The sequence below is a fragment of the Pelophylax lessonae genome (assembly GCF_965119305.1).
Source record: "Pelophylax lessonae genome assembly, chromosome: 2".
In the NCBI taxonomy this organism is placed as follows: Eukaryota; Metazoa; Chordata; class Amphibia; order Anura; family Ranidae; genus Pelophylax; species Pelophylax lessonae.
The window spans coordinates 226,703,591-226,731,333 of NC_138769.1; the positions used below are offsets into that span (position 1 = coordinate 226,703,591).

At 41.5% G+C, this 27,743-nt stretch overlaps 1 pseudogene across 1 annotated transcript in view; it reads right to left on the reverse strand.

The window, feature by feature from the left end:
* Positions 1-12,660: 12,660 nt before the first annotated feature.
* LOC309548039 overlaps positions 12,661-27,743 on the reverse strand; it is a 61,423-nt pseudogene continuing 46,340 nt past the window's right edge. Inside the window, exon 3 of the transcript in view lies at positions 12,661-13,408. The product of the transcript in view is annotated as an uncharacterized misc_RNA (transcript). The remainder of the gene's footprint in view (positions 13,409-27,743) is intronic.

Consider the following 27,743-nt stretch of genomic DNA (forward strand, 5'->3'; position numbering starts at 1 on the left):
GGAGTGTACTCACTTTTGTGAGATACTGTTATATATATATATATATATATATATATATATATAGTGAGGGGAAAAAAGGTTTGTAATCCTTTGATCATTTTTCTTTGTCAGTGGGCAATCGGACAAAATCACCAGTCTGTAATTTTAATGGTAGGTATATTTTAAGTGAGAGACAGAACAACAACAAAAATATCCAGAAAAATGCATTTAAAAAAAAGTTATAAATTGATTTGCATTTTAATGAGTGAAATAAGTATTCGCAAAACATGACTTAGTACTTGATAGCAAAACCCTTGTTGGCAATCACAGAGGTCAGAAATTTCTTGAAGTTGGCCACCAGGTTTGCACACATCTCAGGAAGGATTTTGTTCCACTCCTCTTTACAGATCCTCTCCAAGTCAATAAGGTTTGGAGGGCGACGTTTGGTAAGTTGAACCTTCAGCTCCCTCCACATATTTTCTATGGGATTAAGGTCTGGAGACTGGCTAGGCCACTCCAGGACCTTAATGTACTTCTTCTTGAGCCACTGCTTTGTTGCCTTGGCCGTGTGTTTTGGGTCATTGTCATGCTGGAATACCCATCCACGACCCATTTTCAATGCCCTGGCTGAGGGAAGGAGGTTCTCACCCAAGATTTGAAGGTACATGGCCCCATCTATCGGCCCTTTGATGCAGTGAAGTTGTCCTTTCCCCTTAGCAGAAAAACATCCCCAAAGCATAATGTTTCCACCTCCATGTTTGATAGTGGGGATGGTGAACTTAGGATCATAGGCAGCATTCCTCTTCCTCCAAACACGGCAAGTTGATACCAAAGACCTCGATTTTGGTCTTATCTGACCGCAACACTTTCACCCAGTTCTGCTCTGAATCATTCAGAAGTTCATTAACAAATTTCAGATGGGCCTGTAAATGTAATTTTTTTTGGGCAGGGGGACCTTGCGGGATTTCAGTCCTTCACGGCGTAGTGTGTTACCAATTGTTTTCTTGGTGACTATGGTCCCAGCTGCCTTAAGATCATTGACAAGATTCTCCCGTGTAGTTCTGGGCTGATTCCTCACCGTTCTCCGTTTGAACACAAATCTGTTACTGAACTTGTTAATGTTTATTTATTAACATTTTTAACACTGCAGTCAGTGCAAATTAAACTGCTAGAAAAAAAGCTAGACAACAACAACAACAACAAACAGCTAGACAGTGGATTGGAGGGAGGAGTCAGTGGACTACTGCTGCAGTAGTGCACTCACTCACTGCAAAGATTTTTTAAATCACTACTGCAGTCAGTGCAAATTAAACTGCTAGAAAAAAAGCTAGACAATACCAACAACAAACAGCTAGACAGAGGATTGGAGGAGTCAGTGGACTACTGCTGCAGTAGTGCACTCACTGCAATGATTTTAAATCACTACCTGCAGTCAGTGCAAAACTGCTAGAAAAAAAAACTAGACACTATTGCACTAGTGATTTAAAATGATTGCAGCAGTGAGTGACGCACTGTTGCAGCAGTAGTCCACTAGTACTGACTCCAATCCACTGTCTAGCTTTTTTTCTAGCGTAGCGCAGTCAATGCAAAACTTCTAGAAACAAAGCTAGACAAAAGCTAGACAGTGGAATGGATTGGAGTGGACACTAGTACTATACTAGTACACTTTCAATACTCCCAGTTAAGTAGAACAATATTATAGTGCAGAAAGCATAGCATTTCAGCATGTTCACCAGTTAAACGGCTTCTTTTCTTTTTATAAATTGCTGCCACTTCACTAAAAACACGCTCACTTGGTACAGAGGAAGGAGGAGCAGAAAGGTATCTTCTAGCATGAGAAGCAAGTCTTTTGTAGCGTGCCTCATTATCTTTCCACCACTGAAGAGGATCACCACTTCTGTCAATTACTTAAAATAGAGATGAAGTTCATCATCCAGGCTCATTATTGCAGATTCAGAAGAATCCTCTGCATGAGGCCCCAATAAAACACTGAATATGACATTTATTTGACCACAATTAATTTTCTCTTCTGTCCGTTGTCTTTTTGGACATTTTTCTCCTGCATCCTGCTCTTCCACATCAGAAACCTTCTCTTCTTGACTTTTCTTTTCTTCAGGAACCTCCTGCACCTTCTGTTGAATATCTTCTGTCAGCCATTGTTTTGCCTTGGCCAATACATCATCAGAAGAGAAAGTATGATTCTTGTATCGAGGATCCAAAAGACATGAAAGCACAACATTTTTATTCTCCTCATGCTTCTCAAGACAGAATGGCGGAAATGGCCTGTGCTCTTCTTCAGCATGCTAATTATGTCAAGCAAAGCTTTCTGGTTTGACAGACCATCATTTACCATAAGTTGGAGGGTGTGTGCCACTTCAGCAAGTCTCATTCCTTTCATCATGTTCGCTCTGCAGTCTCGAAGCACAAGCATCACTCGGTCTTTGGTGATTCCTCATTCTTCTAGCATGCCTAGAAACATTTCTCTAATGTACTCTCCAGTGAAGGATCCGTGCATCAGTTTTGTATTCAACACCAAATGGCTGGCACCCTTCGGTGGCTAGCTGGCTGGCACCCTGTGGTGGGTGGCTGGCACCCTTTGGTGGCTGGCTGGCTGGCACCTTTGGTGGCTGGATGGCACTGTGGGTGACAGGTTTAATTTAATTAAGAAAAGAGTTTTCTATGTATTTTATTGTTTGTATATACTACTATTTAATACTTTTATTTAGATGATGAAAGGACAAATGCAACAGTAAAGTTTAAAGTGAACCTGTACTCTTTTTTTTACATAAAAGTACCACCACAGACTAGACACCACAAGATGACTGCTACTACTGTAGCGGTCTTGAAAAATCTTTGGTGTGTTCCTCTCTGATTTAGTTGCACTTTTATACTGGGGGGGCTGACGTCCCTTAATTTTATGATTAAACTTTCCAATGGCTATTCTTCTGTTCACTTAGAGTGCCTCTACAGGCCATTGAGACTATCTCAGACAGAATGGCAGTTGGCAAGGTCTAGACATAAACTTAGAGAAATACAGACCCCAAATGAAATCTAAATCAGAGAGTAGCACATTTATGAATGACAACAGTGAATTTGTGTGCAGATTAATGTCAAAATACTGTACTTGTCAGTTAGGGCCAGCAAGGAAGCCTCAGCTGTGTACATATGAATTTACACAGCAAGGTTGTGCCCATCCATGAACATTGGCCATGATGTGGAAGTTTTAAGGTTAGCTGGCTGAGATCGTATCTTGGCTTTTCTACAAATACAAACATCCTTCATTGGAGTGGATAGAGCACCTTATTTGGTAAAACATTTAAAGAAATAAATATTTTTCTGGCCCTAATTAGGACATATTTTTAATTCTGGAAAAAACTATTTGTATAATTTTTTTTTTTTTTACCTTCTCCATTTTTATACAATTAGTAAAACTCCAGATATTTACCATGAAACATATTTAACAAAGCCACATATTAGTTGTATGGCAGGTCCTTTGCCCTAGTGATTGCATTAAAACATCTGATATGAACAAGGCCATCTTTAACACAGGGCAAAAGGGGCAGCTGCCCTGGGCCCAATCATTGTTGTGGGGCCCAAAGCAGCTGCCCCTTGAGCCTGCACTGCCTGCAAATAGTTGATAAGTGGATTTGGGACGGCTCAAGAAAATATTTGCCCAGGGTCCAGTCGGTATTAAAGATGGACCTACAAGAAAACAACAAGAGAAGGGCGCACCGACCTTGTGCATTACCATTTAAAAGTTTATTAAAATCAAAGAAGGGTAGCGTACAATATACTCACAAACGTAGCATATGAACAAGCATATAGGAAATGGGCACCGCTCACTTCCAGGACACTTCTCTACTGCTGGATAGCGTGATGGCGTCCTCAAAACCTGATGTGGCTTACGCGTTTCGAGGGAGGACCCTCTTCCTCAGAGCCAAAACCGCCGGGAAGAGGGTCCTCCCTCAAAACGCGTAAGCCACATCAGGTTTTGAGGACGCCATCACGCTATCCAGCAGTAGAGAAGTGTCCTGGAAGCGAGCGGTGCCCATTTCCTATATGCTTGTTCATATGCTACGTTTGTGAGTATATTGTACGCTACCCTTCTTTGATTTTAATAAACTTTTAAGTGGTAATGCACAAGGTCGGTGCGCCCTTCTCTTGTTGTTTTCTTGTAGTGCCTTTTGGATACCCTTGGTCCTGAGGGGGGCAGCAAGACCACTTCTTTTGTGTCATAAAACCGCCTAGAAGATTCACCTTCCCGCATACCACTTGAGCGCAGGAGAGATATTGTTGTTTTTTGGTATTAAAGATGGCCCTGGATATGAACTAAGATATACACTCACCGGCCACTTTATTACGTACGCCTGTTCAATTGCTTGGTAACACAAATTGCTAATCAGCCAATTACATGGCAGCAACTCAATGCATTTAGGTATCTAGACGTGGTGAAGACAACTTACTGAAGTTCAAACCGAGCATCAGAATGGGAAAGTAAGGGGATTTAAGTGACTTTGAATGTGGCATGGTTGTTGGTGCCAGACGGGCTGGTCTGAGTATTTCAAAAACGGTTGATCTACTGGGATTTTCACATACAACCATATCTAGGGCTTACAGAGAATGGTCAGAAAAAATATCCAGTGAGCGGCAGTTGTGTGGACGAAAATGCCCGGTTGATGTCAGAGGTCAAAGGAGAGGGGGCAGACTGGTTCCAGATATTAGAAAGGCAACAGTAAATTAAATAACCAAGGTATGCAGAATACTATCTCTGAACGCACAACAAATCGAACCTTGAAGCAGATGGGCATCAGCCAGAGAAGACCACAGCGGGTGCCACTCCTGTCAGCTTAGAACAGGAAACTGAGGCTACAATTCGCAACAGGCTCACCAAATTGGACAATAAAAAATTGCAAAAATGTTGCCTGGTCTGAAGAGATGATTCCAGCTGTGACATTCAGATGGCGTAAACAACATGAAAGCATGGATCCATTCTGCCTTGTATCAAGGGGTATTGGCCCCTTACTACCAATTGGGCATCGTTTAAATGCCACAACCTACCTAGGTATTGTTGCTGACCATAGCCATCCTTTTATGACTACAGTGTGCCCATTTTCTGATGGCTACTTCCAGCAGGATAATGCACAATGTCACGAAGCTCAGGTCATCTAAAAGTGGTTTCTTGAACATTACAATGAGTTCAATGTACTCCAATGGCTTCCAGATCTCAAACCAGTGGAGCAGCTTTGGGATGTGGTGGAACGGGAATCATGGATGTGCAGCCAACAAATCTCCAGCAAATGCGATGTCAATATGGACCAAAATCTCTGAGGAATGTTTCCAACACCTTATTGAATCTATGCCACAAATAATGAAGGCAGTTCTGAAGGCAAAAGGGGTCCAACCCAGTACTAGCAAGGTGTACCTAATAAAGTGCCTAGCGAGTGTATATTGCTGATCTTTGGCTGTAGGCTTCTTTTATTTTATCCATTTTGCATCATATTTTTTCTGCTGCTCACATGCACCATTTTTACTTTATTCAGTTTAGCCCATATTTCCCGGTGTGTGGTGCCCTTGCCTCTGCCCGTTCGCCCTGTGTTCCCTCAGCTCCCGCGGGAGACCTCTGGCCCTATGTCTTGCCTCTTATGCTAGCACGCATATCAATTGCAACGTAAGTTTGGGTAAACTGGGAGATTCATTTTCTCCCTCCTCCTTCTTTTGTCCAGTCTTCATCTATCATTATTATTATTCTTGCTTTATACATATTTATACATATATTTTGTAGATACGAAACCAACATCTACTCCTGATGAAGTGGCACCATAAGTCCACGAAACGCGTCAAGCTTTTTGATGTTTTGATTACACTCTTCTAGTTTTACATCGTTGCAACATTGACTTAATTCGTTGTGATTTTATCTGACTATTTTACTATTCCTGTTTTAACATCTGTAAATTACTTCTATGAACACTGTATCTTAGCAATTTTCATCAGTTCATGTTATACCCATGAGTTTTTATTTTATCTTTTTGTATCAATTATGATTATGTGTACATCTGCTGACATCATTAAATGTATTTGCTACCCTGACAGATTGTTGATGTCTCTTAGTCCTGACCTTCCTTGCATATTCTATTGAATAGGGATGGAGACGCATGGCATATCCCACCATGCGTTTCATTTAAAGTCCCCAAACTCCCCCCCCCCCACACCCCCCCCCCCTTCTTGTTTGCATTTTGCATCATACTCTACTAAATTGCAAGCTTCCTTTTTCAAACTCTTTTTTTCTCTGTTCTCTATGGAACTATAGAATAGGATGGAACTATAGAGGTAAAAGATTACAATCATAATAATAATAATAGCAAATACCAGGTTTCTAAATCTTTTTCTCCCACACTGTCACGTTGAAAGCAGTGGAAAATAAAATTGTGTTTTAATGATTTTCACAATGTGACAAAATAACGTAACAATTTTCAAGGCACATGGTGGGGTTTCTTCACATCTGCGATGGATAGTGATCCAAAGAGTAATTAGTCATGACTAAGTTTATCTCTAAATTGTCACTGTTCCTTTTATGCATGTTCTAATCCTACTTAAAAAAGCTGTATTTTCTCTTTGCGTGGGTATAAATACAGAAATACATAATTTTGCTCTAGATGAAAACACATCTATATTTATAAAATGTAAATGTATTTGCATTATTAAAATGTAATTTTAAACATTTTCTAGTATTTTAATTCTTCCAAAGCATTTTTCAACAAGGCCTCTCAAACAATAGAATTGTTGGGAACCATTCTATGCATGCTAAAATTAAGTGATCAGTATATAGCCATGACTATAAGTTAACAAAAATTGGTTTGTATCCTAAAGTATGTACACCCGTACAATTAATTTGTTTTTGCTCCCCTTTGGTCTGCTAAATACACCAGTGAAAGTATTTTTCTATATCTTTTTGATGATGCATAAATACCTATTGATTTTTGCCAGAAATTTGGTGAGCTGATTTTGAAGATGAGAAATGGGGGAGGAGATGAGAAATAGGCTATTTTCTTTATAATCCATAAGAAAATAGGGCAGGACTAACAACACATGCTTAGGAGTTCAGAGCTGTGTTGTCATGTAAAACAGTAAGGTAAGAGCATACTATGTATATCTTTGGCACATACAGAGTTTTTTCTGTACAGTTCCCTTTATAGTGTGTTTAAAAGAGTAAATGTGGTGAAATGTGCATGTATTCCATGTACATTTGTATTAAATGTATTCGATGTATTAAATATGTTTTTTTTCGCCTGCCTTGACATATGCTTTAAAGAAAAATTACCATTTATACATTTAGCTTATTAGAAAGTATATACTTTTCTGCATCTTCTAAAAGTATTATTATCAACAATATTTTTTGGGGAACACTGAAAGATTTTTAGGGTATTTACAACCATACACAGTGTATTAACCTGCCAATAAGATAATAAAAAATATATAAAGTAAGCACATCAAACATCAAAAAAATATTTTGCATTAGAATTGTATTCGATATATATAGAAGTACAATAAGTAGTAAAAAAGTTACAAATATCCTAGTATGTTATGTCACATCTAACATAATACAACAAGGCCAAGTAATACACTGTATAAACCAGTTTACATTCAGAAAGAATGCATGGATGTACACAAGTAAAATAAGAATAACTTAATCATACAGCCACTTAAGATAAGAATACTGTACATACAAAAGAATAGCACCTAGATAGGGCAATGGGAAAATTGCAGAGCCAAAACCCTGGTAAAAAGGGTGTGAATTAAAATATGTTTAAGGTGAAAGAACCCCTTTTTACCAAGACCTCCAACTTGAGGTACCCTTTTTCTACAGGCTCCCTAAATAAATAGTTTCACCTTGCAGCTACTTCCCCTGGTTCTTTGTTTTGACATGCATCCTCCTTGCTGTTAAGGTCAGTTATAGGTTGGGGCAGTTGCAGTTTGTTTGTACCATTGTATATGTGGAGCATGTAGAAAGAGGTCAGACAGAAGGTCCCTGATAAAGGGGGTTCTTTCACCCTCAAACATTTTGTTTCCCTCCTCTTCTCTCCTTTTACCAGGGTTCTGGCTTGGAAATATTTCCCATTTCTCTATCTGGGTACAAATCCATGTGTGTGGTGTGTCGAGCCGTGTTTGCCTGCTCTGGGAGCTCTCAGCTCCCGTGGGAGATACCCGAGACCATGCCTTGCTCCCCATGCCAGCAACCATCTATTGTACAATGTAAGTTAGGGATTTGAGGTTATATGACCTCTCTTTCCCGTCCCCCTCCAGTCTCCAATTATCCTCATTTGCCATTTTCTTATACATACATATTTTTTTATAGATTGGACATCGACTTCTGAAGAAGTGGCAACTTTTTAGCCCACGAAACGCGTCAAGTCTTATGATGTTGTGATTTTATCCAATTACTTGTGTACTGTCTACTATATAGTTTACTGATGTTATCATCATTATTATTATTATCACTGTACTCTTTTTGGTCAATGGCCATGTGGACATTAAAGGAATACTGAAATTGGGTTGTATACCAGCCTGTTACTTTTTCTGTGCTACATTATATTAAGAGCCGGTTCACACTATCACGACCAGAAAGTCGCCCCGTGACTTGAAGAGACTTGTTTAGAGACTTGGAAGAGACTTGTTTAGAGACTTGGAAGAGACTTGGAAGAGACTTGGAAGAGACTTGTGCACTACTTTGAAGAGACAGGCGACTTTGTCTGTGGGGAATGCCTGGCTAATCTCTTTCTTCTTCCTGGAAAGTCTGATAACAAGTCGCTTCAATTAAGATAAGGAGGCGACTCCCATTGAAGTATATGGGACAGTCGGATCACAGGTCGCCTCAAAGTAGTACAGGACCCTTTTCTGAAGTCGGAGCGACTTCAGTAGTGCCAATTAAGACGGCACTTATTGATTAACATTGCTTTTGTTATGTCAAGCGACCTGGGGCTACACAAGTCGCCTCACAAGTCGTGCTAGTGTGAATGGGCTCTTATTATGCCATCATTGTTATTTGTATGTATCCTTCAATAAATATGACAATTTTTTCCTGTAAGCCGTATCATGTCGCTCATTTAAAGTCCTGACCCTGCCTTTTATTCATATGAACTATATATAAAGTCCTTAAGTGGTGGTGCACGAATATATCAGTGCTAAAGTCCATATACAAAGTGTGTATCCAATGTGCTCAACACTCTTCATGCAAAAGGAGACAGCCTGTCTCCACTCAGTGCTCCTCACATTTCATCATGGCCAACCGACACTTGCAGGATTCAGCAGTGTAATCTCTAACTTCGTGTCACCATCCTAGCCTATATATATATATATATATACACAGGTATTATATATATATATATATATATATATATATTTGTAGTCAGTGTCTGAATACTGGGAATGCAATTTCCTCTATCTACAGCAACCTGAGGTGGGTCATGGTCATGCTGGTCAGTATGCCTAAAAGAGGGCATACTCTGAGTATAAATTAGAAATAAAAAAAAAGGGGGTATGGGTGGGAAGGATACGAATAAGCAAGCTGACATGAGTGTAAGATGGAGGAGGTCTATAAGCCCCAGACTCCTCCTACAAATTTAGGCTAGCCAATGGCCAGCCTTCTTACTTGTAGTCAGTGTCTGAATACTGGGAATGCAATTTCCCCTATCTACAGTGACCTGAGGTGTGCCATGGTCGTGCTGGTCAGTATTCCTAAAAAAAAATACACAAAGTAGGTATAAGAGGAAGTAACTTTTAATGAACTTTTAATGAAAGATAACATATGATAACATAGTCAACTGGAGTAGCAAAAGCCGGAATAACTTCAGCATGGGGATTTGGAACATATCGATTATAACAGGAGGAATTACAACCCCATATATTTGAGATCTTGTTTAGATGCTGCGGACGGTGCACCGATCCTAAAAGAATGCTCTTAAAATTGCTTCGGATTTAGGCCCAAATTTGAGAACAAAATTCTGACATGAGAAATGTACTGTTTAGAAGAGAGAGGCTGCATATGGGAAAGGGAGTCATGAGGTGTTAAGGGGAGCCGCTGTGAACTTTGGGGAGAGTAGGTCCAAAACATCGACTGGACACCAGATACTATTCGATTTTTAATAGTTAATTACAAAACCCTGTCCTGTCTGTCTGTTTTTGTTGTTTGGAAGTTGCAGAGAGAAATGATCGGGGAATCTAATGAGACTGCCTTTGAGTAGTACAGGTGCATTATAGCCAGTGGCGGCTGGTGCGTTGGGGGCGCAGGGACGCCGCCCCCCCCTATCCATGCGTCCGGCCCCCTATTCTACATGCGGGGCGTCGGATGCATGGAGTTCAATGGGGGTTTTTTTTAATCACCAGATGCTCTAATAGGCTTCAGAAAAGGGTGGACCCGGGGCGCAGAGCAGTGCGAATAGCGAATGAAAATTCGCTATTGTCACACGGATCCTCCTCCTGGCCAATCAGGAAGCGGGTCCGAGACCTGCTTCCTGATTGGCCGAAAGGCGAACGCATACCATTGGACGAGGAGGAGGCGGGAGGACTCGAGGAGACGCGGGGAACTGAGGAGAAGCCACCGCTGCAGCAGGTAAGTCTCTCTGCATTGAAGGGGGCACGATGATCTCTCTGCATTGAAGAGGGCACACTGGTCTCTCTGCATTGAAGGGGGCACGCTGGTCACTCTGCATTGAAAGGGGGCACGCTGGTCTCTCTACATTGAAAGGGGGCACACTGGTCATTCTGCATTGAAGGGGGCACGCTGGTCATTCTGCATTGAAATGGGGCACACTATACCTTGATTACTGAAGGCCCCTTTCATACTTTTGTGACCTCAAAGTCACGCAATTTTTTACAGCTTTTTTTGCCACAAAGCAATGCCTATTACATTTTTCTGTTTGCGCCCCCCAAAAATTTTGAGCACCAGCCGCCACTGATTGTAGCTGACCTGGGATACTTCCCCAGGTCTGAGGATACCAAAGAAGCTCAAACAGATGACTGCTTTGAGGACAAGGCTGGGACCCGTGCCAAAAGGGGAAAGAGATAACATGTATGAGATCCCTCGGAACATTTGGCTGGTGATCAGTAAACGTGTCAATCGTGACTGTCCATGACTTTTCTAAATACCCTTCAATATGGCTTTAATGGGGTGAGTTGCAAAAATGAAAGGTCTACCAGGATCCTGTAGGGACCTGAAATGCTAAATACCCAAGAGATTTAATTTAATGTTGTTAGAGGATAAGGACAATTCGCTGTGGCAAAGCAATCATATATTTGACATCCCCAGAACTTTTACAGGGGTACAGGGTCAAGAATCTAATGAAAGTCTTCAAAGCCTTATTAACAGCTTTAAGTGTATTCCTAGATAATGAAGTGTTAACCAGGTTAGCAGCTTGCGCCCTGAGTGCATCTAATCCATTATCAGCAGGGAGTAAATTGGTACCGGCTTGCCCACCAGATCTGCTTCTGGGTGCTGTAAAAGAAAAAACACGAAAAATTAGGACGAGAAAAGGCATCAGCTGCCACATTATTGTGACCACTGATAAATTCACCATGAAAATGAAATTTGTATGTAAGGTCTAACAACGTCAATCTAAGCATGAAGGACATAATGAGGAGCAACCTTTATTAATAATTTTGGCTGTGGCCAAATAATCAGTAAAGAAAATCACTGTATTACCAGACCAAGCAGGGCCCAATGTGACTGCTGCTGCAACTATCGAGTCGCTTTTGAAAAGTGCAGAAATCTGAGCAAACCTAGGCATAGTAAACACTTCCCCCCAGTCATATAGCAAAATGACGGCCTCAAAATGGTTGCCCCATCCTGACTGGGCGTCATATGGGGTCAAGCGGCGATCAGTGGTGCGGTGTGTTACTCTGACACACCACATCTCTGTTAGAAGGACCTTCCACTTTATGGACAGCCATGGGGATGTGCAAATTGGAAAAACATTTCTGTGAGAGATTGAAGATCCCTAGGAGGCTGACATGGCCTCTAATAAAAAAAAAAATCATCCAAATAATGAATAACCCTTTGACAATCTTTACATTTAGACAATATCCAATTAGGTGCTTGGGAAAAGATATCAAACAGCCAAGGACTACTCTTAGACCCCCCAAAGGCAATTTTATGGTGAAATAATAATGCTCCTGCCATTGCCAGAGAGCTGGTTTGATAGGGAGGAGTTTAAAAGCGTCAGAAATGTCTGCTTTAGATAACCAAGTACTCCTACCTGTCTGCAGATTGCACTGAATAGTCAAATCTACTGATGAATATTTTAGAGAGAATTCCTCAGGTGGGAAAGAGAAAATTAAGGCTAGGTATGTGAGAGGAATGAGGTGAAGACCAGGCATAAATTAAGCAATATTTATAGGAAAATTTACCCTTCACCAGACCAATAGGGCTAATCCTTCACATGCAAAAAGGTAAAGAGACAAATGGACCAATTACAAAACTTTTAGATAACTCTACCTCCAACAATTCATCAACTTTTAGAGAATGACGGCCTGCAGATAACAAGTTACCACATTTAAAGGTTTCTGATGGCAGGTTGATGAGGCCTGTGTGGAAGCCTTTAGAAAAACCCTCCAGGAAAACTGTCTGAAAGCTGGGGACTGATGGTGTTCTAATCAAAACCCCAAAAAGGTTATGTTAATTTGGCTCAGTCAGGAAGAGCTAGAGGGCTTTAGGGGACAGGTGGATTTGGGGTGTGCTCTGAAACAGTTAGCGCAGATGTGAAGGAGTCTACACTGGTTGTAAATGCAGACTGTACAGTATAAATAAAATTATTGCACAATTGTGCCTTACCCAAGTAATGTATGGGTCTGCCCAGCTTTTCCGCCTGACTTGAGAGTCCTGTAGAGGATCCACCGAGAGTCCTGCTCGGTGGTACCCATATGAAAAGAGTGTTCTAAATTGGGAAACCAAGTAGAGGTATGAGCTGACAATTAGCACATACTGGGGATTTTTGATTGGCAAAGTGCCTACAGAAAAACTGCATGTCTATGTTACTCCAACAAGTAACCACCTGGAACTGAGCCCAAGTGACAGCCACCTTTGCTAAAAATGACCAGTGGTAATCATAAAAAATGGAACCACCATATTTATGAGCTAAATCTACCACCTTATGCAAATATAGATCCAATTCCTTCCTCCTGCCGGGATTAACTGAACAAATGATATCTCTATAAATGCCATGAGCAAGTACAAATTCTGCTAAGCCAAGCTTGCGTTTGAGCCTTGGATCCTTCATTTTAAGAACCACTGAGAGCTCCCCGCAATCATACGACTTATTCTCAGCAATATCCTGAGACGCTCTGAGAAGGGAAGCCAGGTTCACATCCTTCCCTTCTAAAATTTCCTTTTTAAGGTTAGCAGGGATGAAGTGGGCACGGGGCGCAGAAGGCAATATAGCTAGTGGAGAAGGAGCTAACACTGTTGAAGGTATGCTAACATTACTCTAAAGAGGCACTAGGTTGAACAGGGGCTATGGGTGTAGATGACACTTCTGCTCTAGCCAAGTGGGTCACAATCCCCTCTGTCCTGTTTTGTAGTTGTTGCATGGATGTAGAGAGTGTGTTCAGTAGTGCATGTATCAGTACAGTGATGTAAGCATAGATATACGTTCTGTGCTAGTAGATGGGCGGGGCTGGGATGGGTTTAGGAATAACAATTTAAATGATTCTGCATTCCTAGCTGTGGCCGGGAAAGGAATACCCCTACGTTGAAACTCTGCCATAAGCTTTGGTATGGTCCAATTCCTCAGGGGTGGAGCGCTACCATGCTCTGAACCCCTAACCGGAGTAGGAGGGTTAAAGATGAATTTGTTGCTTTCCAAGACGTGCGACATGTTTGTATCTGTGGAAAATCCAACTAGAGAAAATAATATAATGAAAAAAATTGTTTCTGACAACAATTACACTCCTTCCTGACCAACTATGTATGTTGATGTGGGTGCTGCAACATAGGACAAAACAACAACAGTGCGTCAGCATGTTGTTATTGACAGTTCTTGACCAACTATGTATGTTGATGTGGGTGCTGCAACATAGGACAAAACAACAACAGTGCGTGAGCATGTTGTTAGTGACAGTACCCCCTGTGTGAATGCAGTAAGTGAGCCTGAGTAATCTGATGCGCAAGGACAGGCAATTAAAAATGAAACGCTCAGGGCTAACGTACCTACAGACCGTGGTGGGTAGAATAGGAGTGTAATGAAGTAAACGTGCAACGTATGACTTACAGGCGAGGAGATTGTATGCATTACAACCACTTAAAAACAAAACCTCAGCCCGTATGGATCCGTAGACATGACAGATCCTGGTCTATGTAATTCAACTAGCTAAATAAACCCATAAGAGGAAATGAGACACACAGAACACCTTGCTGACCCTGAGCGTCAACCTGGGATCCACCTGTAACTATATATCATAGGTACATGCAATGAATTCAATCCGATGGAAAAGGTTTAACAAAACATAATAAGTATATAGGAGAGCGGAAGGAAGGCCACTAATATTTAAGCTAAAAAACATAACACAATACTGAACAGTAACTCTCCTATATTGTGTGCTCAGTATCGGGAGGAGGAGGAGGATGATGTCTCCATAGAGTTGACAGGCCCGGCACAGTACGGGTAATGATGGACCCTGCAGTGCTGATCTCTCCTCTTTTAGGCTGTATAATGCCATGTGACCCCCCCGATGAGTTTGGGAATTGGGCAATGTCTGGGCTGCATGCTCCCCGCCCCCCTCCATCTATTTATCCATATGGTGTAATCACAGCACTAACCAACAAGTATGACTCAATGAGCAGCACCTTCTCTCCCTCCCCCCTACTCCTCGGCCCCAAACCTACCTCCCGACCACATCGATCCCCAGGGCTGCTCCTCCTTAACACCTGCACCTGGCACACAACTAGGAGCCGAGCCTCAGAGCCAGAGGAGAGCGAAGCAGCCACACTCCCTGTCATATGGAACATGGAGCTCCCTGCCACACGAATACCGGAAGTAACATATAGCTGACTTCTGTACTGGAGGAATACGAAGAAACAAGCCGACGTGAGTGAAGGAAGGAGGAGGACTTTCAGCCCTTGACTCCTACTATAAATTCAACACAAATTTTGAAAACCATTTATAATTTTCCTTCCACTTCACAACTATATGCCACTTTGTGTTGATCCATCACATAAACTCCCAATAAAATACATTTAAATTTTTTTGGTTGTAACATGACTAAATGTGGAAAATGTCAAGGGGTATGAATACTTTTTCAAGGCACTGTGTATATATATATATATATATATATATATATATATATATATAGTGTATCCGGAAAGTATTCACAACACTTCACTTTTTCCACATTTTGTTATGTTACAGCCTTATTCCAAAATGGATTAAATTCATTATTTTCCTCCAAATTCTACAAACAATACCCCATAATGACAACTTGAAAGACATTTGTTTAAAATCTTTGCAAATTTACTAAAAATGAAAAAACAAAATTAAATGGTAGAGTGGCCAGACAGAAGCCGCTCCTCAGTAAAAGGCACATGACAGACCGCCTGGAGTTTGCCAAAAGGCATCTGAAGGACTCTCAGACCATGAGAATAAAAATTCTCTGGTCTGATGAAACAAAGATTGAACTCTTTTGTCTGATTGGCAAGCGTCATGTCTTGAGGAAACCAGGCACTGCTCAACACCTGGCCAATACCATCCCTACAGTGAATCATGGTGGTCGCAGCATTATGCTGTGGGGATGTTTTTCAGCGGCAAGAACTGGGAGACTTGTCAGGATAGAGGCAAAGATAAATGCAGCAATGTACAGAGACATCCTTGATAAAAACCTGCTCCAGAACGCTTTGGACCCCAGACTGGGGCAAAGGTTCCTCTTCCAACATGACAACGTCCCTAAGCACACAGCCAAGATTACTAAGGAGTGGCTATGGGACAACTCTGAGAATGTCCTTGAGTGCCCCAGCCAGAGCACAGACTTGAACCTGATTGAACATCCCTGGAGAGATCTGAAAATGACTGTGCACCAACCCTCCCCATACAACCTGATGCAGCTTGAGGGGTCCTGCAAAGAAGAATGGGAGAAACTGCCCAAAAAATAGGTGTGCCAAGCTTGTAGCATCATACTCAAAAAGATTTGAGGCTGTAATTAGTGCCAAAGGTGCTTCAACAAAGTATTGAGCAAAGTACTGAATAAGAGAGAGAGAGAGTAATGTAAAAGCATTTTTTGACATTTGGTGTGCCTACCTATGTATTTCTTACACCAGTAAGTATTCCATAAATTCTCAGTATCAACTGATAAATGCAGCATTCTGATGTATAATGGCTAACCCAAAGGACAAAGGTAAATCATATTTTTGAATGGTCTTTTCTCTTTCCCATTTTAGTTTGCCTAAATGCAAATCCTTGAGAAGTTCAAAGCTAAATTAAAGTGACTTAAAGCGGAGTTCCGGCCTCAAAAACTTTTTTAGATAAAAATACCCCTGGGACAGTCAGGGCTAGTGCATTGCAGCAATGATAGCCTCTGAACTGTCCCAGGTTTCACTTACCTTTTAGAAGAAATACTTACCTTGAACATTTCTTGTCCAGCGCTGCCATCTCAGGTGTGGGCAGTTGAAGCCAGGGCGTCCTTTTCGGTGTCCTCTTCGGTCCCAGAATGCGCTGCACCGGCCACACTCATGCAGGCTCATTGACTCCTGGGAGCAATGATGTTCAGTTCCCAGGAGTCAATGCAAGCAGGAAGAGATGGCGCGGGACACGGCTGCAGAGGGAGGAAGTGAATGGAAGGTAAGTATATTTTCTTCAAAAACAAGGTAAGTAAATGAAAAAAAAATCTGGATTATCCAATTCTTTTTTTGGCAATTTTCAGCAAGCCAAAGTTGTTTTTGAGGCCTTAACTCCGCTTTTAAGCAAGTCAAACCACCCTAGAAGCACCTGAAAGCGTACTTCATTTGCCTTGCCCCTTAGTCTAATCCCCATGCATTCTAGCTCTAAAGCTTTATTATATAGTCATAAATGCTTTATGTTAAAGCGAAACCTTACCCTACGTGCAGTGGGCAGCTGTCAGGAAAGGGCTCAGCTGCTGGTGGCACTGTAGTGCCCAGATCCATAGGCTGCAGTTCCAGTGTCCACCAGCAGGTGTCTCTCAGCAGCCAGAAGCTGACATCTCATGCAATCAGTCATCACCTGATGCTGGTTGCAGGAAGTGTATTTAAACCCTGTGCATGCTCTTCCTCACTGCCTTGGTGTTGTCTCCATGTGCTCCTGACCTCCGTTCCTGTGTGCCTATATCCTGATCCTGGACTCTGATCCTGACCCTGCAGCCTGATTCCTTGCTTTCTCCATCTCCTCTTACCCTCTCCCTGTTCTGTCTTGTTCCCAGCTCCCTCTGCTTGATCTTCCATGTATAACCCAGGCTCTGTTACAATTACGATTCGTTTATCCTGTTTTCTGTAAATATTTGGCCTGAGCAGTTGTTCGCTGAGTGTCACTATTGTTTGGTTATCTGGTTGGATTTACACAGTTGTAGTTTTCTGTAGGTGCGTTTACATGTGTGTTATTCACTTATTTTTAAATAAATTATATTCTTTTATACTTTACTTGTGCCTGATATTCTCTGTGGCAGTCCACACATTTCTGGTCACACCTGTTGCTGACAGCAGCCGTCTGTAAAGCCACAAGTAATCACAGCCAGCTGCCCACAGTAAACATGCCGGAGCCAGGGACCCAAAGACTGACAAAGAAGCGGTTCAAGTGAGCATGGCCCTGGACCCCTGGACAGGTAAGTGTCCTTTTATTAAAAGTCAGTAGCTACAGTATTTGTAACTGCTGACCTTTATTTTATTTTTTATTAAAATGCTGAAGAACTGCTTTTATCATAAATAGGGGACAGGCTCGAAGACGAGTTGCGCGACTACCACCAACCAGCAGGATAGGTACACAGGCAGTCACCCTGGTGGATGACGCGGGCTCACCTGAGGTGCAGAGTCTAAGTACTAACCGATGTTCACCAGAGCTCCTGATGGTGGAGATGGATTTTGCTGCATATTAGTACCAGTTCGCGGTCCTTAGGATCAAGCCAGGATCCAGTAGTGGATAAGAAGGTAAAGATCAAACAGAAGCGTAGTCAGTAAACAAGCCAAAGGCCAGTAATGAGTAGTTGCAGGTAGGGATCAAACAGAAGCTTAGTCGATAACTCATAGTTGCAGATTGGGATCAGGCAGAAGCGTAGTCGAGGAACAAGCCAAGGGTCGATACAGAGTGGTAGCAAAATATGGATGGCAGCAGGGAAGATGAGAGTGTGATACTGGCTGAAGAGAGCATAATAATGTGACAAACAAGTGCTCAGACAAAATCAGGACGTTCATGGGAGAAACAAAGAGTTCAAGGTTCAGCAGAAGTTAACGCACAAGGCAGGGTTGTCCAATAGATTAGACAGATCTAGCATCTCAGGTAGCTCAGCGAGAAAAGTCATTGCCAAGACATAAGCAGCATGGCAACAATTTCCCAATTCCACTTTGGGATTAATAAAGTATTCTGTATTCGGTATGGCACTGTGGGAATTGTAGTGCAGAGGAGAGAGGCTCTAATGTGATTAAGAGCTTTTGAACTGCATTTTCCAGAGAGGAGGAGGGTGAAGAGCTGCATTTCTGAAGAGCAGCCTGGAGTGTGCACATCCCTGTCAAGTGTGCATAACAACAGCCTGAGCGGGATCCAGAGTGCTGAATCCAAGTGGGCTGACAGCCAGAGTCACCTGGATGCAGAGCAGAGAGTGGACTAATTGCAGAGTGTGACCGGATGGTGAGCTGCTACTGTGGGGACTTCCTATCTGCTGCTAGAGAGACTGAACTCTTTAGGAACTAAATATACAGCCATCTAGTAGCCTTATTGCTGCCTGCAGGCTCGTCTGCAACTATTCTCATGTGCACCAGCAGTACAACTGGGCCCCAACACTAGTCAGCTGAAGAGTTAGGAGTAAAGACTGTCCCTTAGCAATATGCAATATGTGAAGATCTCTGTGAAATAGCTGCAAAGAGGTACCTCTTAGGGGACATTGCACAGTATCCTAGCCATTCTCCTAGAGTGCACTCTAAACTAGTTATAATTCTATTATTTACATGGCAGTTAATGCATATCTGTGCTGTTTATTGCTAACTTTGTTAATTCATGTGTTAATCCCAGTCTTGTGGTACAGTACTCTATTCGAAGTTATCTTGGCATAGTGACTATACTGTCTAACAGACTGTGTCTGAACCTACCTTCTGTGTGGTAATTTATATTCAAATCACCATATATTCTAACCTGTACCAATACATTGAGTTATTTTACGACTACACAGTCTTGTGTCTATCTCCTGGTACTAATTCACAACCAAGTTAAAGGTATTTACACTTGTGTTGTTATAAGTACTTGTAGTAACTTTGACTCAACCAGGTGTGTCAGAGGGGGGAGGTTGTTCTTGGAGTCTAGGCGCAGAACAGAGAACCCAAATTACCAAGCAGCTCCTGTGGAGGTAGTGCTGCATAATACAATAAGACATATCCAGAATTCTGTTTTATTACAACTGGATTAATACTTGTTCTAAATGAGATCTAAAAAACACTGTAATCTTTGGAGTGTTTTTTTATTAACCACTTAAGCCCCGGAGGATTTGGCTGCTCAAAGACCAGGCCCTCTTTTGCGATTCGGCACTGCGTGACTTTAACAGACAATTGCGCGGTCGTGCGTTGCTGTACCCAAATTAAATTGGCATCCTTTTTTTCCCACAAACAGAGCTTTCTTTTGGTGGTATTTGATTACTTGTGCGATTTTTATTTTTTGCGCTATAAAAAAAAAAAGAGCGATAATTTTGAAAAAATAACAATATTTTTCACATTCTTTTATATGACATTCTCAAAAAAAAAAGTAAAAATCCAAATTTTTTAACATTTTAGGCCAATTTGTTTTCTGCTACATATTTTTGGTAAAAAAAAATTGCAATAAGCGGGTTTTGAGTGGTTTGCGCAAAAGTTATTGCGTTTACTAACTACGGGAAAGATTTATGTCATTTTTATTGGTTTTTTTTTAACTAGTAATGGCGGCGATCTGCGTTTTTTTTTGCGGGACTGCGACATTGCGGCGGACAGATCGGACCCCTAACTGACATTTTTTACACTTTTGGGAGTACCAGTGACATTACTACAGTAATCAGTTCTATAAAAATGCACTGTTACTGTAAAAATGACACTGGCAGGGAAGGGGTTAACTTTATTGGTGATCAGTGGGTTAAATGTATCCCTAGGGGCGTGGTTCTAACTGTGGGGGGGGCATGGCTTGTGATGTAACCACAGAGACATACGATCCTACATAGCAGGATCGCATAGCCTCTGTGCTTACATCAGGGAGAATGACAGACGGCTGTGTTTACATCAGCTGTCCGTCCTTCTCCCTCTCCTGTGGAAGATCCGAGTGGTAGGCGGACATTGGAGCCGCAGGGAATGAGTGGGGATGGGAGCGCGCCTCCGGCAGCTCGCGCTCGCCCCCTACAAGCTCCTGGGCAAGCGAAGTACGTCTACATCGCTTTGCCCAGGAGCGGCTGACTGCCGCAGTAAATAGTCGTGCGGCAGTTGGCAAGTGGTTAATGGAGTGGAGGCTGTTTAACCACTTAGCGAAGGGCCCTTTGCAACTTTACTGCTACAAGGTGGCCGCTCTGTGAAGAATTGCGTATATACAGTATGTGATTCTGCATTTCTGGGTAGGGGGCACGCGCACATGCGTGCCTACCCAGCTGCCCTGTGATTCGTCACAGCACATGCCAGGGTGGCTGGTCTCAGATGATCTTGGAGGTGAAGATGCTAGATGTGGAGGTCCTGGGTTGGTGTAATTACACGTGGTCTGCGGTTGTGAGGCCGGTTGGATTTACTGCCAAAATCTCTGAAGCGCCTTTGGAGACGACATATGGTAGAGAAATTAACAATTCACGGACAGCAGCTCTGGTGGACATTCCTGCAGTCAGCATGCCAATTGCACGCTCCCTCAAAACTTGCGACATCTGTGCCATTGTGCTGTGTGATAAAACTGCACATTTTAGGCCCCTTTCACACAGGCGGACCGTTCAGATCTGTTCGTTTTTTTGGCGGGTCTGAACGGTCCCCCCATGCATTCCTATGGGGCATCGGATGTCAGCGGAGACATGTCCGCTGACATCCGACCCGATCCGATCCGTCAAATCTGGACAGATGGAAACCCTATTTTCCATCCGTCCAGCGGATCGAGTTGGATGGGATCGGATGAGAACAGACCATAGAGATGCATGGGGAACTGACAGCTGTGTCTCCGCACACAGCGCGGAGACACAGCTGTCATTCTTCTTCTGCTCAGCGGGGGATCGGCGGATCGATCCCCGCGTGAGAAAAGCGGAGTCCGTTTGACGGACACAGTGTGTGAAAGAGCCCTTAGAGTGGCCTTTTATTGTGGACAGCCTAAGGCACACCTGTGCAATAATCATGCTGTCTAATCAGCATCTTGATATTCCACACCTGTGAGGTGCATGGAATATCTCGGCAAAGGAGAAGTGCTCACTAACACAGATTTAGACTTTTTGTGAGCAATATTTCAGAGAAATAGGCCTTTTGTGTTGTACATAGAAAAAGTCTTAGATCTTTGAGTTCAGCTCATGAAAAATGGGGGCTAAAACAAAAGTGTTGCATTTTATAATTTTATTCAGTATAGTTAGGTTCAAATTCCCTGCTGAGCAGGGAATGAAAACAACTACCTCCACAGTAAAAGCAGCAGACAATACACACGCAGACACATGTTAGGCCCACATTTAACCTCTTAACACCCTAGATGGTAATCTCTTCCTGCCAATTGTCATTAGTAAAGTGACAGTGCCTATTATAAGTACTGATCACTGTAATAATGGCACTGGTGATATCAGTGGCAGTTAGTTCCCTCCAGCCTCAGTTAGTGTCAGATTGACCACCGCAGTATCGCAGTCCTGTTATAAGTCGCTGATCGCCACCATTACTAGTATAAAAAATAAATACATACAAATATAAAAACATTAAAACATTAATGTACACTCAACAATCAATATACACTTATTGGGTTTTTGTTTTTACCAAAGACATATAGCAGAAAACATTTTGGCCAAAACGTATTAAGAGATATGTTTTATAGCAGAAAGTAAGTATTGTTTTTTTTTTTTTTTTTTTTTAAATTGTTGGTCTATTTTCTTTTATATAATAATAAAAAAAAAAAAAAAACTCAGAGGTGATCAAATACCACCAAAAGAAAGCTCTATTTTTGTGAGAAAAAAAAATATACAAATTTTGTTTGGGGACATTGCATGACCTTGCAATTGTCAATTAAAGTAGCGCAGTGCCACATAGCAAAAATTGGCCTAGTCACAAAGGGAGGTAAATCTTCCAGAGGGCAAGTGGTTAAATGCAAAATAAATATTCCCTTTTAAAAGCATATATTAACCACTTGCCACCAAATCATGTAGCTGTATGTCATTGGTTTCAAGTGGTTGTCCTGGGGTGATGCCTCTTGCTGCAGGCATCATCACCGGTACTTTTTTTTTTAACCACTTAGGGACCGCCCACCGCAGTTTTACTACGTCGCTCACTCAGGAGACTCTAGGGGGCGAGCGCTCGCTGCCGCGGCGCGCTCCTGTCCCCGCTCGTCAGCTGGGGAGCCAGTGCGTGTGACCGGCAACTCCAATGGCCGCCGGCCACTCGCAATCTCCCGCAGCTGAGAGAGAAGGACGGACGGCTGATGTAAACACAGCCATCTGTCATTCTCCGTTAGATGATCACAGAGGCTATGTGATCCTACTATATAGAGTGGGGATCGAAAGTTTGGGCACCCCAGGTAAAAATTTGCATTAATGTGCAAAAAGAAGCCAAGAAAAGATGGAAAAATCTCCAAAAGACATCAAATTACAGATTAGACATTCTTATAATATGTCAACAAAAGTTAGATTTTATTTCCATCATCGACACTTTCAAAATAGCAGAAAACAAAAAAATGGCGTCTGCAAACGTTTGGGCACCCTGCAGAGTTAATATCTTGTACTGCCCCCTTTGGCAAGTATCACAGCTTGTAAACGCTTAGCCAGACAAGAGTCTTTCAATTCTTGTTTGAGGTATCTTTGCCCATTCTTCCTTACAAAAGTCTTCCAGTTCTTTGAGATTTCTGGGCTGTCTGTCACGCACTGCTCTTTTAAGGTCTATCCATAGATTTTCAATTATGTTGAGGTCAGGAGATTGTGAAGGCCATGGCAAAACCTTCATTTTATGCCTCTTGATGTAACCCCCTGTGGATTTTGAGGTGTGTTTAGGATCATTATCCATTTGTAGAAGCCATCCTCTCTTTAACTTCAGCTTTTTCATAGATGGCATCAAGTTACCATCCAAAATTTGCTGAAATTCTATTGAATCCATTTTTCCTTCTACTCATGAGATGTTCCCTGTGCCACTGGCTGCAATACAACCCCAAAGCATGATTGATCCACCCCCCATGTTTAATAGTTGGACAGAGGTTATTTTCATTAAAGTCTGTGCCCCTTCTTCTCCAAACGTACCTTTGCTCATTCTGGCCAAAAAGTTAAATTTTAACCTCATCGGTCCACAGAACTTGTTTCCAAAATGCATCAGGCTTGTCTATATGTTCATTTACAAAGTTCAAAAGCTGATTTTTGTGGTGAGGGCGTAGAAGAGGTTTTCTTCTGATGACTCTTCCATGAAGACCATATTTGTACAAGTATCCCTTTAAAGTGGAATAGTTTACCACAACTCCAGTGTCTGCCAGATCTTTCTGGAGGGATCGTGCAGTCAAACGTGGGTTTTGAATTGTTTTTCTCACGATCCTGCGAGCTGTTCTGTCTGATATTTTTCTTGGTCTTCCAGATCTTGATTTAACTTCCACTGTTCCTGATGACTGCCATTTCTTAATTACATTCTGAACAGAGGATATTGACATCTGAAAACGCTTTGCTATCTTCTTATAGCCTTCTCCAGCTTTGTGAGCGTCAACTATTTTCAGTTTCAGTTTTCTAGACAACTGCTTAGAAGATCCCATGGTGCTGATTGTTGGGGCAAGGTCAGATGAGTCTGGGCATTTAAAACCTTTGAGATTGACATCACCTGGTCTTCCCAGATGATGATTGAGAACAATCCATGACACTGGCAGGTCTCAGCCTTGCAAAGGGGTAGTGCATGCTATAGATTCTGCAGGGTGCCCAAACTTTTGCAGACGCCATTTTTATGTTTTCTGTAATTTTGAAAGTGTCAATGATGGAAATAAAATCTAACTTTTTTTGACATATTATAAGAATGTTTAATCTGTAATTTGATGCCTTTTGGAGATTTTTTCATCTTTCCTTGGCTTCTTTATGCATATTAATACAAATTTTTACCTGGGGTGCCCAAACTTTCGATCCCCACTGTAGGATCACATGTCTCTGTGATAATCTCACAAGCCACGCCCCTCTACAGTTAGAATCACGCCCCTAGGGTCACATTTAACCCCTTGATCACCAGGACAGTTAACCCCTTCCCAGCCAGTGTCATTTTTACAGTAACAGTGCATATTGTTAACACTGATTACTGTAGTAATGTCACTGGTACCCCCCAAAGTGTCAAGAATGTCAGTAAGGGGTCCGATCTGTCTGCCGCAATGTCGCAGTCCCGAAAAAAATCGCAGATCGCCGACATTACCAGTAAAAAAAAAAACAATAAAAATGACATAAATCTTTCCCGTAGTTAGTAAACGCAATAAATACTGCCAAATACCAAAAATATGTAGCAGAAAACAAATTGGCCTAAAATGTAAACATTTTTTCATTTTTTCAGTTTTTTTTGGAGAATTTCACATAAAAGAATGTGAAAAATATTGTTAATTTTTCAAAATTGTCACTCTTTTTTTGTTTATAGTGCAAAAAATAAAAATCGCATTGGTGATCAAATACCACCAAAAGAAAGCTCTATTTGTGGGAAAAAAAGGGCGTCAATTTTGTTTGGATACAGCATCGCACGACCGCGCAATTGTCCGTTAAAGTAACGCAGTGCCGAATCGCAAAATAGGGCCTGGTCATTGAGCAGCCAAATCCTCCGGTCTTAAAGTGGTTAAAGCTGATGGTTGGCTCTCTAGTAATACCAAATGATGCGGCTAAGCAGCCGCTCAGCTGTTATTGCAAGCAGCCGGAGGGGACTTTCCCCCCTCCTGCCGCCCGTCCCACCTGGAGACCCAATCAACCAGGTTCGGATGAAGTAACCCGAGAGTAAAATAATGACATTACTTCCAGTTTACTCTGGAGGCAATGGTGCCAGTTTTCAAAAATATAAAATATCCAAAAACACTGATCGTGACGTTTTTAATACTTTTAAGTGCAGAGGAGGGGTTTGGGGTCTTATAGACCCCAGATTCCTCCATAATGAGTACCTGTCACTCCCTATTACTGTCACAAGGGATGTTTACTTTCCTTGTGACAGCAATAAAAATGATCAGAAAAATTAAATTACAGGGACAGTGTAACAAAAAGAAATAAATAAAATAGGAAAAAAAACTTTTTTAAAGCACCCCATCCCTCCGTGCTCTCACGTCAAAGCGGACACATACGTAAACAACATTCAAAACCACACAAGTGAGGTATTGTCACAATCGTTAGAGTGAGAGCAATAATTCTAGCATTAGACCACCTCTGTAACTCTAAACAGGAAACCGTTAACATTTTTTAAAGTGTCGCCTATGGACATTTTTAAGTACTGTAGTTTGTCACCATTCCGAGAGTCTGCGCAACTTTAAAACATGACATGGTAGGTATCTATTTACTCGGGCTTAACATCATCTTTCACATTATGCAAAACAATTGGGGGTAACTTTACTGTTTTTTTTTTTTTTTATTCATTGAAGTATTTTTTGTCCCAAAAAATTGCATTTGAAAGAAAGCTGCACAAATACAGTGTGATATAAAGCATTGCAATGACCCCCATTTTGTTCTTTAGGGTCTCTGCTAAAAAATATATGTAATGTTTGGAGGTTCTGAGTAATTTTCTAGCAAAAAATACTGATTTGAACTTTTAAGCAACAAATGCCTGAAATAGTCCGTCTTCAAGTGGTTAAATTTGCAAAGTCAGTCATAGTAAATAGGGTGAAATGATCACTTTTAATACCCAGTCAGGAAAAAAAAGTGGGTTTTGCTAGCACGTGATTGGTTGATTTAAGTGAGCACACCTTCACCTTATTGACTAAGCTTACTGAATTATTCACAAACACTTAGTAATTCAAACCCATTGTGTTGGCCAACAGCCAGACAACAAGCGTTGCAGAAGAACAGCTATGGCAGCCTTATATTTTTTTCTCAGCGCTTTTTTAATCTGTCCTTCGCCTGTCACGTGGAAGTCAGAAATTTGTGGCAATATGGGAAAATCTGCAGCCATGAGTAATAAATGTTTATTTACCTTAGTTTATAATTACACTTTTAGTTCTATAAATTCAAGTTGATGTTTGGCCATGCTGCAGCATTCATTCATCAGAGGAAAACCAGTGAGATCTGTGCTGTTCAATGCGTCATCACTGTAGCGTGGGTTTTTAAGGAAAGATAAGTATGTCCTTTTTAAGAACACCCAAAGACAAATATCCCACACCTTTAATCACAGCGCCTCCCAAACCTGCAATTAGAGTTTCAAAATATAAATGTGCTGCCTTCCCACTGCACTTAGTTACCTATTTTTATTTAAACTTATGATCTGTGGGAATGTAACACAGTATGTGAAATATTTCACCCATGGCAATTTTTAATATTAGATTGCATTTATAATGTCTGGTTTTCAAGGAAAGAAATAGGGTGGACCTTTACTAATACTCCACTCTATGCAGTGATTGATTTTTCCTTTTACAGGACTTGATGATTGAAGTCAGCACAATTTCACAACATTTGCTAAGTTATTTCTTTATAATTCTCTTGCACATGATCGGATATTCTTGCAAAATTAATTTGATAAGTGAATTTGACAGTTAAAAATGCTCTACTCCTGTAGTAAATCAGGCTCATTATGTTATTATGGCTCTTTAGCTGTGTTAAGTTTGTGTGAACCCATAGCTCCCAACTGTCCCTGATTTTGAGGGACTGCCCCTGATTTGGAACAAAGTCTATCATTCCTCCTCATTTGTCCCTCATTTTGGTCTGATCTATATAGTTGTATATAAAATGCACTTTTTATCTTTCAAACAGTGTTTCCCAGTCCCGTGCTAAACCTTTCACCCGATTTCTAAATTGTTGCATTTGTAAATTTCAGAAGCCAATATAAAGGAATATTGGTGGTAAAAAAAAAAATCACTTGTGGGTTTACCTAATAATTTTTTGTATAATTCTCCATGTAATGGGCAGGAGGTGTGTTCAATGCTACCTACTTCTGCTAATAGGTGTCCCTCAATGCCATCTGAAAAAGTTGGGAGGTATGTGAACCTACGTAACTTTCAAATAAGCAAAAGAGCATTTTGCAGATCCCTCATTTAATCACCCTAAATGTATTTACCACAAGGCTAGTACTCTTTTCCAAAGGTAAAATCTATTTTTTGTGTACTAATCCACCATTGACACCTCTTGCTACACTGCAGTTTTGGCTCGGGAAATGGAAAAAAAGTAAAACTGATTATAGTGGAGGACACTTATTGTGGAAACACAATACAGGCGGTCCCCGGGTTACAAACATCCGACTTACAAACGACTCCTACTTACAAACAGAG